Below are 15,928 nucleotides of genomic sequence, written 5' to 3' on the forward strand. Positions count from 1 at the left end.
AACTCATTAACAAGCGTCTTTCTGTTTGCATAGGCAGAGAAAGAGCGGCAAGTTCATTTTGGCCAAGCAAGCATGGGCCTGAGAGAATTCATACTTTATAGGGGAGGATTATTATTTCAGAGAGGAATCCAGGCAACAAACAGACACGGGTAGCTGGTAAAAAACAGAAGGAACAAGAGAGGAGGAAGCAGAGAAGAAGGGAAAGAAACTGGAATTGAAGAAGAGGCCCAACATGAAGTACAGTCCTTAGAAAGGAGGAACAAAGAAAGCCCAGAATCCAGTGCCACCACCCAGAGACAGTCTCCCGAAGGCCTGGGTGTGGCATTAGAATGGAGCAATACTGGCTATTTCTAATCTCTGTGACACTTTGTTTCAAGATTCAAATTCAAGAAGGGAGAACTGGTCTCCTGAGTGTGAAAAACGTTCTTGTTGGTCAAGAGGACAGGGAGATTTGAGAGTCCCACCAGGCCTTATTCAATGGAAAGCTACTTCCTCAATGGAATATCACAGTTACTAACGTGATAGAGAGGAGTTCTGTGCTCATGAAAACAATAGCTTGCTATGTCTAAACGGGAGATACCAACCATTCCAAGAGATTTGGATCACTTTGTATATTTGTTGCTTCCTTCATGGAGCTGAACACTGTTAGGGTCCCTAACTTGACTTAACCTACAATATCCTTGCAATACCAAAAATGGATCCACAAAGAGCTAATGTTATAGTATAAATAGTTAAATCAGCTACCATAAAAAAACAACCCTCTCCGTTATTGAAATAAAAAAAAAACCCTGTGCATGTGCATTTGAGTGTGTGTGTGCATATGTGTGTGTGTGTGTGTGTGTGTGTGTGTGTGTGTGTGTACTAACACCATGTTTTTCTCAATGTAGGCTATAAATGCATGGGTTGGGTTAGACAGCTTCACATAGCTGTAGCATGAACTCTCCCAAATATTCTAAGAATGTGAGATATGTATTTCTTAGACTGACATGTGACTCTGGACTTTTACTTGGAAAGTCTGATATATGTACACACTGAGCAATGATTGCATTAAGCCCAGTAACCACATCCACCACGTCAGATACTGATTATTTTCGTCGTGAGTACACGCAAAAATCCATTCTCTCAGCATTGAAATAGGCAATGTCCTATTGAATATGGTTCCCATGATAAGCCATAGAGCATCCTGAATAATAAAAATTTGCAAGCTTTGTCTTATCTCTTTTCCCCACTGCCTCATTCCTGGCATCTGGCAACTGTCATTCTACAAGTTTGATTTCAATGCTTTTGTAAATTCAACATTTTTAGCTTTTGCAAGTAGGTCTTCCTATGCCTGCTTTTGCACTTAGCACCACCCCTTGGGTTAACCCATGTTTCCTCAAAACTTGTTTCCTTCTTCGGAAGAGAATTCTATTCTATCGTGTGGATATGCCATAACCTTTTTCTTCATCCACCCATGGAAGGCACTTAAAATTGCTTCAGAATCTTTGTTACTGTGGAGAATCCTGCAGAGTGCAGCTACCTCTTCAACAGATTTAGCTTTCCTTGGATAAAACTCTCCAAGGTAGGATATCTGGACCACACGGCAGTTCTAATTTCAGCTTATTGATGATTCACCATTGCATGTTCTATCCTGGATACCCTTGCATTCCTATCAACATCAGCATTCCCTTTCTTCCATAAGCACACCAACATTTGCTCTCTTCTATGGTTTTGATAAGTCATTCAAGCAAGTGTGTTGGGGCACATTATACTGTGATTGTAATGTGCATTTTCTTGATGATTCCTGAAACTGGATAGTTTTTCATGTGCCTTTTGAGCAGCATGACTCATGAGGCATATCTGTTCAAGTCTTTTCTTTGTTTTCCCCACTGGGCTGTTTTTCTCCTAACGTTCAGTCAAGTTCTGCCTATATTCTGATGTTATTAGTCCTTTATCAAATGTATGGCTTGCAAACAATTTCTCCCATCTTGGTCTGCCACTTTGCTGTGCTCTGAGTTTCCTTTGTGAACAAGCTTTGTAGTTTGCTAGAGCCCTGTTAATCTTTTTTTTTTTTCATTTTCTGCCAGTATTTGTGGTCTTATATTCACAAACTCATGCACATAGAGTGTTATGGTTTCTTATATTTCCAGTATCATCATAGTTTCAGCCTCATGTTTATGTCTTTATCCATGTTTGTTGACTTGTACATGTAATGAGAAACAAGAATCCAATTTTATTTACTTTTTGTGCATACCTTTTATCAACACTGCTCATTAAAAAGTCTGCCTTTTTTTTTCTTTGTGTGTCTTGGGCCTTTGTCAAACATCAGTAAACTATGAATGTGCAGGTTATTTCTGTGCTCTGTCGCCTGCTACATTTGTCATTGTGTCTGCCGAGGGTAGTATTATGTTGTTTTGAGTCCTACGGTTTTGTAATATATTCTAAAGGCAGACAACACAATGCTTACAGTTTTATATTGGTTGTTTGTACTCTTCTTAGGCTCTAAATAGAGTCTATGATTGTTTCTATTGTTTCTGGGGGATATATCACTGTAATTTCAGTGGCATTGCACTGAATGTGCACATCACTTTAGGTAGCACAGATATTGTACGTGTATTAATTCAAATTCAAAGTGGGATTATCTACCCACTTTTGTCTTCTTCAACTTCTTTCAATAGTATCTTATAGTTTTCAGCATAAAAATCTATCAGGGCCTCCAATATCTTTATTCCTAAGTATTTTATGATTTTACTTCACTTTACTGAATTGTATTTCTTTTGTATGTGCAACATATGTGTATGTTTTTGAGTGTGTGCACCTGTGCATATGCATGCAGAGGTTACATGTTAATGTCAATGTCTTCATAGGTTGCTCCCACTTAAATCTTCTTTTTGAGGAGTTTTACACATGATCTCGCAGCTCATCAATTTAGCTAGGCTAATTGGCCAGTTTGCTCTATGGATATTCCGGTCTCTTTCTCTGCAGTGTTGAGAGTAAAGATGTGTGCTAACGTGTGGCAGCACCCAGCTTTTCTCACTTGGGTTCTGAGAATTTGAATCACAGCCTTTATATTTGTAGGCCATACAGTTTGCCCACTGAGTCATATCTTCGCCCCTCTCGCTTAATCATTCTAATGCCATTTGAGATGGCGGCAGTGCTACTGATTGGATTGATCTACTTTAGGTGCTACCCCCTTACTGAGTGAATTTGTCAGTTCTTACAGTGTTTAGAACACTCTAGAGTTATGTTTCTGACCATGTCATCAGCGAGCAATATTATTTCTCCCTCTCCTGTTTATATATTATTTATTTTTCTTAAATACTCTGACTAAGACTCATAGACATTTTTATTTAGCATAAGAGTTCATAAACTTCAAGCAATGACATTGAACTCTTCTTGTATACCCACATTTTATAAGCATTAAAACTCTATCATCTATCTATCTATCTATCTATCTGTCTGTCTGTCTGTCTATCTATCTATCTATCTATCTATCTATCTATCTATCTATCTATCTATCTACCTATCTATCTATCTATCTATCTATCTATCTATCTATCTATCTATCTATCCATTTTCATCATTGAAGCTAGAAAAAAACAAGTGGATGTAGTAAAACCAATATAGCAATCAGAAATGCTTCAAATGGCCAGAGAAGCTTGTCACCTCCTGTCCGCCATGGCTGTTTGTGATAGGAAACAGGAACAATGGCACATCAATGCTTGGTTTTCTAGATATTGCCAAGACACTCATAGAGGTCATTATGCTGCTGTCAGAGTTAAAGCTGCAGGCTAAGCAAACTTCAGCTTATTAGAAAGCAGCAACAGATGGCCTTATCTGGTATCAATGGGAGGAGAGGCCCTTGGTCCAATGAAGTCTCAATGCCCCAGTATAGAGGAATCCCAGGGCAGTGAGGTGGGAGTGGGTGGGTGGATAGGGGAGCACTCTCATAGAAGCAGGGGGAGGGGGATGGGATAGGGGGATTTGTGGAGGAAAAACTGGGAAAGGGGATAACATTTGAAATGCAAATAAATAAAATATCTAATCAAAAAAGAATTGTTTAAAAAAAGAGAAAGCAGCAACAGAGAAACATGTCACTTCTTAGTCCCCTCTTGGTAGCAAGCACTCCTTCAGGATACAAGACCCTTAGTGTTCACAATAACCACTTAAGCAAATGGAGCCATGAGAAGGAGTTCTGTGACCGAAGATGACTTTCCATGTTTATTTCATCTTAATTATTTTAAATTTAAAACACTTATACTTGATTCAGATTTTAGGAAATATTTAAGTACTTTTGGCACAACTTGTGTATGTGAATCTATTTTTTTTCAACTGCAAGTCTTGACAAAGCTAAATATAAAGTGAGTATTTCTTGTGAAAGTGCACTGTCTCAGTGTGTAAAATCCACATTGGCTTTTAGAGACTTAGTAGGAAATAAAATAAATGTAAAATATTCCATTAACATAGATTTGGTGACTAGGTCTTGAAATGATAATATTTTGGATACATCAGATTAAAGAAAATGTGTTATTATAATTAATTTCCCCTGCTTCTTCTCTGCCTTTTGAAAGTGTGGCTACTTGCAAGTTGAAAATTACAGACATGGCTTGCATTACATTTCTGTTGGACAGCATGAATTGGGAGGTCTTTTGAAAATCTCGGTCATGTCACTGAATCGTTAAAATACTCCAAGACAGTAGCCCCTGCCTCCAACCCCCTTTGTAGGAAGGGTAATGGAGTGAATTTTTAAAAAAGTTTTAGTAAATTGGAGAGATGGTTCAGTGGTTAAGAGCACTTATTGCTCTTCCAGAGGTCCTGATTTCAATTCCCAGCAGCCATATGGTGACACCCAACCATCTGTAATGGGATCAGATGCCCTCTTTTGGTGTGTCTGAAGACAGCTACAGTGTACTCACATACATAAAATAAATTAAATCTTAAAAAAAAGTTTTAGCCTTTGAGGAATTATGGAGCTAGTGAGGTGAAGCCAGGAAGGAGTACAGGCCAGGTTGTGAAGGCTCTCTTCCCCTCTCCTCTTGGCTGTGTAACTCTGTGCAGCAAGAGGTGGAGAGCTGGCATGCTTTGTCTCTTGAGGCTTCATAACAAAGTTTCCATAGCTCAATTTATAATCAACGATAGAGTGAACAAGAATACCTTCTCTCCAAATGGCAGCTAGTGGAGTACTGCAGTTTGTAAAAGGAATGATCAACAAACCCATTTATGTGAACAAAGGGAGCTATAACAATGAAGGCTAAGATGTACTGGTAAAGGAGAGAGAGAGAGAGAGAGAGAGAGAGAGAGAGAGAGAGAGAGAGAGAGAGAGAGAGAGAGAGAGAGAGAGAGAGAGAGAGAGAGAATTATATAACAGAACTAACACAGCCTTAGGAATTCTCAGAATTGCATTCACCCTATTAATAGTATTCCATATATGGACATCACAAAGAATGAAAATCTTCCCCCTCCAAGCACATTTTTGATGTTATTAGTTTCAAACCAGCCAGTTCCCCGTCGTCTCCTTATTTTGCTGTCTTCTCCACGCAGTGGGGCACAGAGTCACCAAGCCTTTCTTCATCCCTGCATCATCGAAAGCAAAGCATGGCTAGAGTAGATACAAGTGAACCATCCGCATTGGCACGCACTCCTGTGAGGGAAAGACTCACAGAGAGCAAGACAGGCACTTAGCGGATCATTTCGTCCACAGAGATATGTGCCAGCTGCATGTCTTGAAAAGTTTAGTCATCTGCTCTGTGCCTTGGTCAGCCTTTGCCTTTCTCAGATTCAAGCACTTGGGGTTGGCGGAGCTCAGTACTTCAGTAGTGCCTAGGACAAAAACAAAGAGAACAAAAATTGTGCCCGGAGGACAGCATGCCCGCTTTTCCCAGGGGAATCCTGAAACCACTTCCTCGGATGTATTTTCTGTGTCATCGCAGGAGACAGGGGAGAAGGTGTCCCTGCCAAAGCCACATGATGGGCATTCTGTGGCCCAGCTTTCTGGCTCTCCCCAAGTCCTGCCTTCCCCATTCTGACCTTCCACTGTGCAGAGAACAGACCTGCCAGAGAGCCTTGCTATTTTTACTTCACTGCGAGGGGATCTCAGGTTACAAATTATATACGGATGAGGTAAGTTCCAGGTAGGCAGACTCATGTTTCCAATTTAGCTTGGCACTGATTTTGAACATTAAACAGTCCCGCCCCAGCCCTCCCTGTTTCCACTCTCCTCCCTTCTTTGGCATCTCATTTCATCCTGCTTCTTAGGGTCACTTTCTTTTCCTGCTGTGTCCCTCAGCTTTCAGGCTGCGTGAGGGCAGGTGAGGGCTACCAGGGAGAGTTAAGTTCTGGACAGATAAGATTGACTCCTACTTCCTATTACTCAGCTGTAGCAGCAGTGCACACACCTTTTGCTATAGTGGATATTTGTAGTAAAGTTTAGAAGTTTTCCATGGTTTTCATTCCTGCAGTCACAGTTAAGCCCTGAGACAGCTTGAAGAGGTTGGGATTGCTGTAATTATCTATGGGTTGCAGAATGAAGAAAAAGAAAAAGAAAAAAAAAGCCAGACTGAGAGAAGCTAGTGTTTTGACTAGAGTACATAGGCGAGATGAAGTGCAGAAATAAAAAGGATGAATAAGACCTGGCTGGGTGGTTGTCCTCCTTTAAAACCCCAGGTCTCTTGAAGAAGAACACATCTTTCCTCCTCTCTAAATTTCCCTTTCGTTCCATTATTTCTCAGTCTCAACTTGGTTGGACTTCAGTTGAAATGTCTCCTCAAAGTTACTTGCAAGACAAACACATTGAGTCTTTCCTGCATTCCTTCTTATGAATGTGAAATGTTGATGTGAATTTAATTAGAATGGAAGTTTTAGGAATGGGAGCCGCTAAATTTAGGCTAAAATAAACAGGGGTTATTAAGAGTCAGAACTCAAATGCTTGTTAATTTTGCTTTTAAAAGCTAAAGGTATCCATTAAATGGTATGCTCATCTTCAGGGAGTTCATAGTATAATATGTAAGAAAAATTTTAAAAATAAAACAACATTATTCCCAACCAGAATCTTGCAATCAAGGAGAAAACTTGAATTGCTCCTAGGGAAAAAATAGCTTTAATTTAAAAAATGCAGCTTTGAATTTTGGAACATTGTGCATACTTGTTAGAGATGTAGACATTTGCACATATCCATGAACCCAGTGTAGTGTTTAACCCTTCTCTTGGCTTGTTGGGGTACCTGTTTAAGACTCCTTGACTGTAGTATTGGAGTCCTCTTAGAGGTGGGTGTAGTTTCTTGTTCATGAGTGTCTTCATTCTCTTACACGTGTGCTATACACAGTTCACAATATAATAAAGTGAACATGGAATGAGGTATGGACTGAGCACGTTTTTTCAGTGTATCTGTGTCCCTGTTTCCTCATTTGTAAATTGGGAATGACAAGTAAGGCTACTTTAAAAGTCTATGGACAGCATTGCATGGATAATCTCTAAAAAGCACTTAGAATGACTTTAGTAAATAATGTTTGATAAAGACAGACAGGGAAAGCTATAAAACTGTGACTTGGAACAGAGACCCACCTCCAAGATAGACTAGTGACTCAAATGGCATGAGAGTAACCAATAATTTTTTAAATTGTGGGAGAAGTGAGGGGGAGGGGAAAAGAGGACACATGATCAGATATGGGGGGCAGGAGAGAAGCCCTGAGGGCCAGCAGAATGAATGGAAATATGCAATCTCCAGAGGTGGGAAGTGGGGAGACCCTCTAGAAAGTATCAGAGACTTAGTATGTGAGAGACTATCAGGACTCAAAGGGAGGGACCTTAGATGAAATGCCCTACAGTGGGAGAGGGAATATGTAGAGACCATCTCCAGTAGAAAGACAGGGCATCAAGTGGAGAGATGAGGATGTCATCACACAGTCAAAAACTCTGACCCAGTATTGTCCCTGTCTAAAAGAACTGCAGGGACAAAAAATGGAGAAGAGACTGAGGGAAAGGTGGTCCAGTGACAAGCTAAAATTGGGATCCATCTCAAGGGGAATCTCCAACTCTGACACTATTACTGATGCTATGGTGTGCTTACAGACAAGAGCCTAGCATGGCAGTCCTCTGAGAGGCCCAACAAGCAGCTGACTGAAACAGGCACAGATGCCTAAACCAACTGAAGCCAAGGACTCCTGTGGTTGAATTAGGGAAAGGCTGGAAGAAGCTAAGGAGGAGGAGAATCCCATAGGAAAACCAGCAGTCTCAACTAACCTGAACCCCTGAGATCTCTCAGACACTGAGCCACCAACCAGGCAGCATACACAAGCTGGTCTGAGGCCCCCAACACATATGCAGCAGAGGACTGCCTGGTCTGCTGTTGCAGGATTTTCCCTGTCCAACCACATCAGGGCAACGGGAGGCCTGTGATTGGACAGGAAAAAGGAAAGTGTAGAATCAGGGAGTATCTCAGGGTAGGAGAAGAAAGAAGATGGCTGCTGGTGTGTATCTGTGGGGTGTTTTCCAGCCACAAGTAATTATGATTTCACAAGGTTAGAACTATTGGGATAAAGCTTCTATCATTATCAATTGCTCTGAAGTTATTGTATTTACATCTTGTTAATTGTGATATTATTGATACATAAATCTGCTTGGTTAATTAAGCTTTGGGAGTCTTGATTCTACCTGGTAATTGGGTATTGAGATGGCTGACAGTGGGGTGTGTGGTTGTCGTTTCACATGGACGAAGCAATGATTTCATAGACATGAGAGAGCTCCAGTGGTATTTATCATCTCTGGTCTCCTTTCTAGCATAGATCAGGCGATGTTTGGGAAAAGGGTGTGGGTTCTGTATTGGAGAACAGCAGAGAATGTGATGAAATCCCATGAGATTCGCAAGGTAAATAGTGCCAATGGGAGAGACATTCAGAAGCTCCTGAATTCCTCGGACTGTGCCGTCCCTCTCCTTTCCTCTGAATCACTTGCAATCTTGGAAGGGAATTTTAGGTGTGATCACCTCAGTTTGTCCTCTGGTTGTGCTGGGTCCTGGCATATATCATTGTTGATGACAGCCTCTTCCAGACTGACTCACTGATTCCTTGGACAAAGAAGGAATGGATGGGAGTGGTGCCTGCTAACCCATTCATTCAATTGTTTTTCCGTACGATAGATAGAAAAGCAAAACAATACTAAAACGCTCAGATTAGAAGACGTGTTTTGCTTTTCTATCTATCGTACGGAAAAACAATTGAATGAATGGGTTAGCATCTTATTATCTTTTTTTTTGGTGTATTTTCTTAATGCATTGAGGTTTAACTTATGTAGAATAATTAGTCCCATTTAAAACAACAGTTTGATGATTCTGGCAATTATATAGAGCCATGTAACCAATATCACTGTCAAGTTCTCTTATATTTTCAGAATGGCCTCTGTTACCCCACATCTCTGCAGTTGGTCACCTCTGTGAGGTACTATCTTTAGTCGTCCTGAGTTCAGCTGATGTCCTGCAATATGGTGCTTTGGAGAATTATCCCTGTTCATTGCTTTTTATAGCTGGATATATTGCAGAGTTGATGACCATACAGTTTCTTTACATAGCAGACTATGTAAAGATGCCTGTATGCTTCAAGGGCTGCTATTAGTAATGCTGCCCTCATGAGCCTTCCAGCACATGAATCATTTTGAAATACATGTTTATTTAATTTAAATCACTATCAACAAAATGGGTAATGGGGTAAGCATGTATTCACCGTCATAATTGTCTGGTTGTTTTCCCAATTACTTCACCACTCTCAGTGGAACCAGCAAGGTATGCCAGTACCACTAGGTAAATAGTTACCTTATTTTCCTAGCATTTACTGATGCTCCATACTCCACAGCTGGTCATCTGTTTACCAGGTGATTGTCTATCTCGTTTGATGAAAGTTGATTAAATGTTTTGCTTACCAATCACTTCTTAGAGTTGCATTCTTACTAAACTATGTATACTGTATTCTAGACACAAAGGTTCTACCTAATACAAGCTTTGCATTTTCTGCCAGTCTGTCTCTGTGTCACTCTTCTCCATGATTGTATATGCAATTCATTTATTGTATTTTTCTTTTTTCTTTTTGCTTTTGTATCTGCATTCTTTCTGATCTGCTTAGGATAACAGTTATTTCATTTACAAAGATGGTTTTGCTAACTTTGCGGCTTGAGATCTCATTTTCAACTCATAGTTTCTATAGTATACTTTATTTTTGTTTCTGTTTTGTATATATCTTATTTAATTTTTTCTCATGAGAAAAAATTATCACCATGTTTTTAAAAAAATATTCATTTTTGGTTGAATCATCTTGGGAAATCTTTGATTTAAAAAAAAATGTAGTCGATGGTGTGTTTGATCTTACCCCTGAGTCTTGCACATTGGTCTGTGGGTCTGTACTTAGTGTAGCTTTTTAATAAGTCCTAGAGCAAGATTGAGTAAGTATCCCAACTTGTTCCATTTTTTCAACAATATTTTTTCTGTACTATTTTATTTTAATTTCTGAACACAACGCAAGACCAGCTTATCAACTTCCTTCATAAAATTTAGGGTAATTGGTGTGTTTAGTCTATTAAAATGTAATGTGACTATCAATGTGCTTGAGTTTGAGTCTGCCTTTTTATTGTTCAGTTTCTATTAATCTATTTTATTATCTTCCCAAAGTCCCTCTTTCCAGACCTTGGAGATTTTTGAATACTTTTTTGGCATTTAATTTATTGTTTTTGGCTGTTTGGAGTGTTTGGATGTTAGTGTCCTGGTTGTGATATCTTAGTTTAGCCATTCAGATATTTCCATTGGGGGAAAATCATCACAAAACAAAACCTTTAAAAGACACTATTAAACATAAATGATAGAAAATAGATTACAGAAAAACATCTGTAAAATGTGTGTTTGGCAAAGAAATTATAACATAAGATTTATATTAAAAATAAAGCATCAAAACTCCTACAATTTTAGGAAAAGACAAATGACCTAATATGGAGTTGGCAAATTATTTGGACAGACAGTTCCCAAAGTGCATATGTGAATGGCCAAAGACATGGAAATATATTGAATACCACTGTATTAGTCAGGGTTCTTTAGAGGAACAGACTTACTACAATAACACATATTAAAAGAGGGTTTATTAGGTTGGCTTATGTGATACTGTCTGGAAAGTCCAACAATGACTGCTTCACACCAGATCGACCAAGCACTCTAGTTGCTCACTCCATAAGCCGAATGCTTTAAGAGTCTCAATATGGAGTTAAGGGTATTGAAGATTCCTGTAGAGCTGCTAATTTTCAATCCAGATTGGAAACCTAAAACCGAGTACAATTATCCATGGAGGAATGCACCCATGGCAACAGCAGATTAGATGACCTTGCCAACAAAAGTGAAGGGAAGCAGGCAAAAACAAAACTTTCTTCTTCCATCTTGTATCCAGACTCCCACTGGAAGGGGCTGATCACATTCAGGATGGATCTTCCCACATAAAATATTCTGGTTAAGAAAACCCCTCATAGGAGTACCCAGTGGCTTGTCCTTTTAGTTGGTTGCAGATAGAGGTCAGTTGACCAACAAGATTAATCATCAAGGAAGGAGTCTAGAAAGTCAACATCACAGTAAAGCACCATCACCATTGTTTACCCAGTAAAGCTAAGCTAAAGAGATTGACAAGGTTGAAGCATGGCAAGGGTATAGGATAACCATAATTATGACCACAATTGATGAGAATGTAACATGATACATCCACCTAATAAAAAGCAATGGCTAGTTATTATAAACTAAAGAAACAACTAACTGGTATTCTAAAATGCCCCAATCAAGTCTTCTCAAGATAAGTAAAATATGTATCTATAAAATGTATAAATCTTTTTGGAAGAACATGTTCCATAATGGCCAGAAATAGACATGCCTCAGTAGACCATGAAGAGAGTGGCTAAACAAACTGAGGTTATCCACTCCTCAGGATACCACTCATCAATGACAAGGAGCAAGTCATACATACCAGGGATGAATCTCAGAATCATGCCAAGCTAAAGCATTGTCATTGTAAGATTCCACTCAAGATGTTCCAGAACAGCCAATACACACTTGTGGTAGAAAAATCACATTTGGGGTTGCCAATGGTAGTGGGTGCAAGGTGAGAAGAAACTGGGGAATGGCATAATGAACTTTCAATAGAGATGCTCTCTGTCCAGGTGGGGATTTGAACTACACAGGTGTCTAGTGGCACTTGAAGGTCTTATTGTGGTTCGTGGTTCCAGAAGGATAGCATCCATAAGGCAGGGAAGACTTGGCATGGTGGCTGGTCCAGGTTGTGTCTGTGCTTTCACATTTAGGATTTCCAAGGAATTTGGGAAGGGGGGAGATTATTACTTTATTTATGAATTGAAAGATAAAAGGATATTGAATTAGTATTAGGAAGCTGACTGATTACATTTCCACGCATACACAGGAAGAAGAGGGAGTGAGCAAGGAGTAGGATGAGACTATAAACTCTCAAAGCCTTCCTTCAGTGGCTTATTTTCCTCCAGCAAGGCAGTACCTCCTAAAGGCTCCATAATCTTCCAAGCAGCACCACCAACTGGGAAACGAGTATTCAACTACAGGAGCCCATGGGGGACATTTCTCATTCAAACTGCCACAAAAGTTATAGGCAAAGTCTTTCCTCGAAAATATAAAGAATTGTTAACATCATTTAGTTAAATTAATATTTTATGATATAAGAAATATCTGCTAATCTCTGATTACTGTTAATAATATCCTCAATTTTTTAAAGGCATTTGAAGCAACTATAAAACATTAGTGGCCTGCGGCAATAGGCATTCATTTTGTGGTCCTTAATTGACTCTAAGCTTCAGATTCAAGATGCCTCTTTTTAAAACAATTCTTAGACATACGCTTTTCTTAGGAATATCAGAGACATTTGAGGGTAAGGGGAATCATGTAACTCATCCCTCGAAGCACTGTTTGTATCATGTCTTCTAACATCCCGTTGGTGACAATAATTCACACACTAGAATTCAGAATTAAGAGGGAGGAAAGTGCTTGATGATAATTCAATGTGTGGGTGACTAACTACTGGGGTGACACATGAAGAACTATGTCCAGGATGGGGCTGTGGTTTCACATGAGAGAATTGCCAAGGAATTTTGATGGGGGAGAGATTATTATTCATGGATTAAAAGATAGATTGAGCCAGGCGGTGGTGGCACATGCCTTTAATCCCAGCACTTTGGGGGTAAAGGCAGGCGGATTTCTGAGTTTGAAGCCAGCCTCCTGGTCTACAAAGTGAGTTCCAGGACAGCCAGGGCTACACAGAAAAACCCTGTCTCAATAAAAACCAAAAAAAAAAAAAAAGATAAAGAAAGAAAGATCCTGAATTAGTACTAAGATAATGTGAAAGAGAGAGAGAAGAGTGGGTCGAGGTATAGAAAAGCAAATATTGGCCAGAAGTATGTAATGGTTGAAATGAGACATGGATATAAGGAGTCTGTTACATGATCATTGTTCTCTTGAATTCGCTGGAAATTTTCTATAACAAAATGTTGCAAATAAGACAGAAATCATGCATTGAATTTATTACTTTTATATATGGGGAAACAGAAGTTCTGAGATGGTGTGTTGTTTGTTCTGTGATGAGATATCTATTTATTGGCCAAATAGAGCCAGGATCCAGGCCAATGTTTTCTACTTGATGTGGCTGTCAGTTGCTTATTTGGTAATTCCTCAAATATTTATTTAATGCTAGGTTCTACACAAGTTATGGATAAAAGAGAAAGAGTTTCTATTGTCTCAAGTCCTCTATTTTAGTGTGTCAATAAGAGATTGCAAAGATGAAAGCATGCTACTTTATAATGGAGTTCTATGCAAGATTTATTGGGGTATAAGAAAAGAATCCCTTAACATGATTGAGGTGATTGCACAGAGCATTCGAGGAAGGAGGTAGTGGGAATGGTGTGTGAAGGACACTGATATGTAGGAAGCCAAAGCATAATGTTATTTTGTGGAGATTTATGTGACCCCCTAGTGCTGAAAGATAGCTCAGTAGGTACGAGCACTGGTTGCATGGGGAACTGAGTTCAAATCCTCAGCACCTATATAAAAGACATGCATGGCCTTAAATGCTTATAACTTTGGAAGTAGAAGCAGATCCTGGAAGCTCACTGGGCAGCTGACCCATCCAATGTCATGGGCTTGTAGATCTCAGAAGAGAAGTACGGATGCTCTACAAAACGTTGGGATTTAACACTATGAAGCACATTGCTCAAATACAAAACTGTCTTGCATACTCAGTAAGGCACAAGACCTTAGTTCCTAGTTCTGACCGAATGAATCAGAGGTGAGATACGTTTGAGAAACACCATGTGGAAGCTACAGAAAAACTCTGAGCAGAGGAATGACTCCTGTGTCAGAAGGCTACCCAGCAGAGGGATAAGATCAGTATAAAAAGTTGAACTGGAAAGATCCCTCAAGAGGGCTGTTTGCAGAGCCATAGAATGTATAACGAGTTCCCAGACCATCATAGCAGCTACAGGACTGATGAAAAAGGGTGTGGCTGGACTGAGACGCATATGCTCCTGTTAGTCTGACTGTATGGAAACAAGGTGGTCCTTTCAGAGTGTTTGCCTTGAGTGGGTGTGGTGATATCACTGTTCTCATGCAGGCAGGGATAAAGGGATTCAGAATGAGAAAGCTCATGAGGGCAAACATGAGCTCACTTTAAGTTTTGGGTAGCATGGGTACTTTCTGGCACTCTGGGAGAAGTGTCCAGAAGGCAGGTCCGAAGCTCAAGAACAAGAACTTAACTAGAGATATAGAAAGTGCAAGCTTGTATTCAATCTCTTAGGTAGACTGTATAATTTTAAAATATTAGAATCCAGAGTCCATAGAAGTGGCAGCATTGAAGACACAGTTAGAAGGAGGACCAGGAGGGAGGGAACAAGAGAAGGAAACTTGGGGGAAGAAGGTGAGCACAATCACAGCTGAGGTCAAACATGCATTCTAGTGACTGAACAAAACACCAGCTATGGTTGGCATTTGCTGGGATGGTGCCAGTGGGGCACTGGAGGAGAACCATAGCTTTGGATTGTAAGTTGAATGGGATCAGGGGAGATGGAAGGAATGTAGGTAACACTGGAAAGTTTTTCTGGGAACAAAGCTCGCTTTATTTTTAGGAAAGGAGAAAAGAGAACACACACACACACACACACACACACACACACACACACACACACACATGGGCATCCACTACATAATAATTAATCACCCTGGCAAATGCCATCCTTTTTGATAGGTAGGAAGCTCCTCTCATCTGCATTGGCAATAACTGATATGAATTTCACATTCCTTTTGTTAAAAATGCATCGGCCAGTCTTTCCTTGTTAATTTATGGCATAGATTAAATAATTTGGAGTAAATTTATATAAGAGAATTTAGGTGCAACAGCAGTGTGTTTAAAATAATAAATATTAATTTTACTTTCTGAATACCCAAGTAACCATGGTGAGTGTCCATGTTCATGTCAGAGGCATCCCTGTGGGCTTATGGGCATCAAAAGAAATCTTGTGAGTATGTACACAATTTTAAGCTCACAGGATACAGTTAAGTTATCAGATCTTTCTTCCAAAGTTTTCAAAATCAAAACTTTAAGAGGATATTGACAGACTACTAAATGTGAATTTTAAGACAAGCTGTCAAGAAAACCATATGGTAATACTAATTTTTTCCATGATTAATTTTTTTTCTCCAACAACTCATGGGGTTTTGAGAACAGGTTTTAGAATGCTTATATGATTATTTTAAAGTCCTGTTTCATATTTTATCTGTTTATATCATAACTCAAATACTCCTCTTTGAACTCTACACTTGGTTCCATATTGCGTTCTATTTCAGTCTAACTGAGAGAGCATCTATTACATTTCTTCAAGCCCTTGTAACTTAGCTGACTTGAAGAAGGGTTTTTAAAAAGAGCTT

The 15,928-nt window shown here is 39.5% G+C and overlaps 1 long non-coding RNA gene across 1 annotated transcript in view; it reads left to right on the plus strand.

Moving 5' to 3' along the window:
• Positions 1 to 6,011: 6,011 nt before the first annotated feature.
• The window catches only part of LOC115030847 (uncharacterized), a 34,922-nt gene continuing 25,005 nt past the window's right edge, over positions 6,012 to 15,928 (plus strand). The window contains exon 1 of the long non-coding RNA XR_003836409.2: positions 6,012 to 6,099. This is a non-coding gene — a long non-coding RNA (uncharacterized LOC115030847). The remainder of the gene's footprint in view (positions 6,100 to 15,928) is intronic.

The sequence above is a fragment of the Mus caroli genome, unplaced genomic scaffold, assembly GCF_978045245.1.
Source record: "Mus caroli unplaced genomic scaffold, Mus_caroli_1 scaffold_6, whole genome shotgun sequence".
NCBI classification, from domain to species: domain Eukaryota; kingdom Metazoa; phylum Chordata; class Mammalia; order Rodentia; family Muridae; genus Mus; species Mus caroli.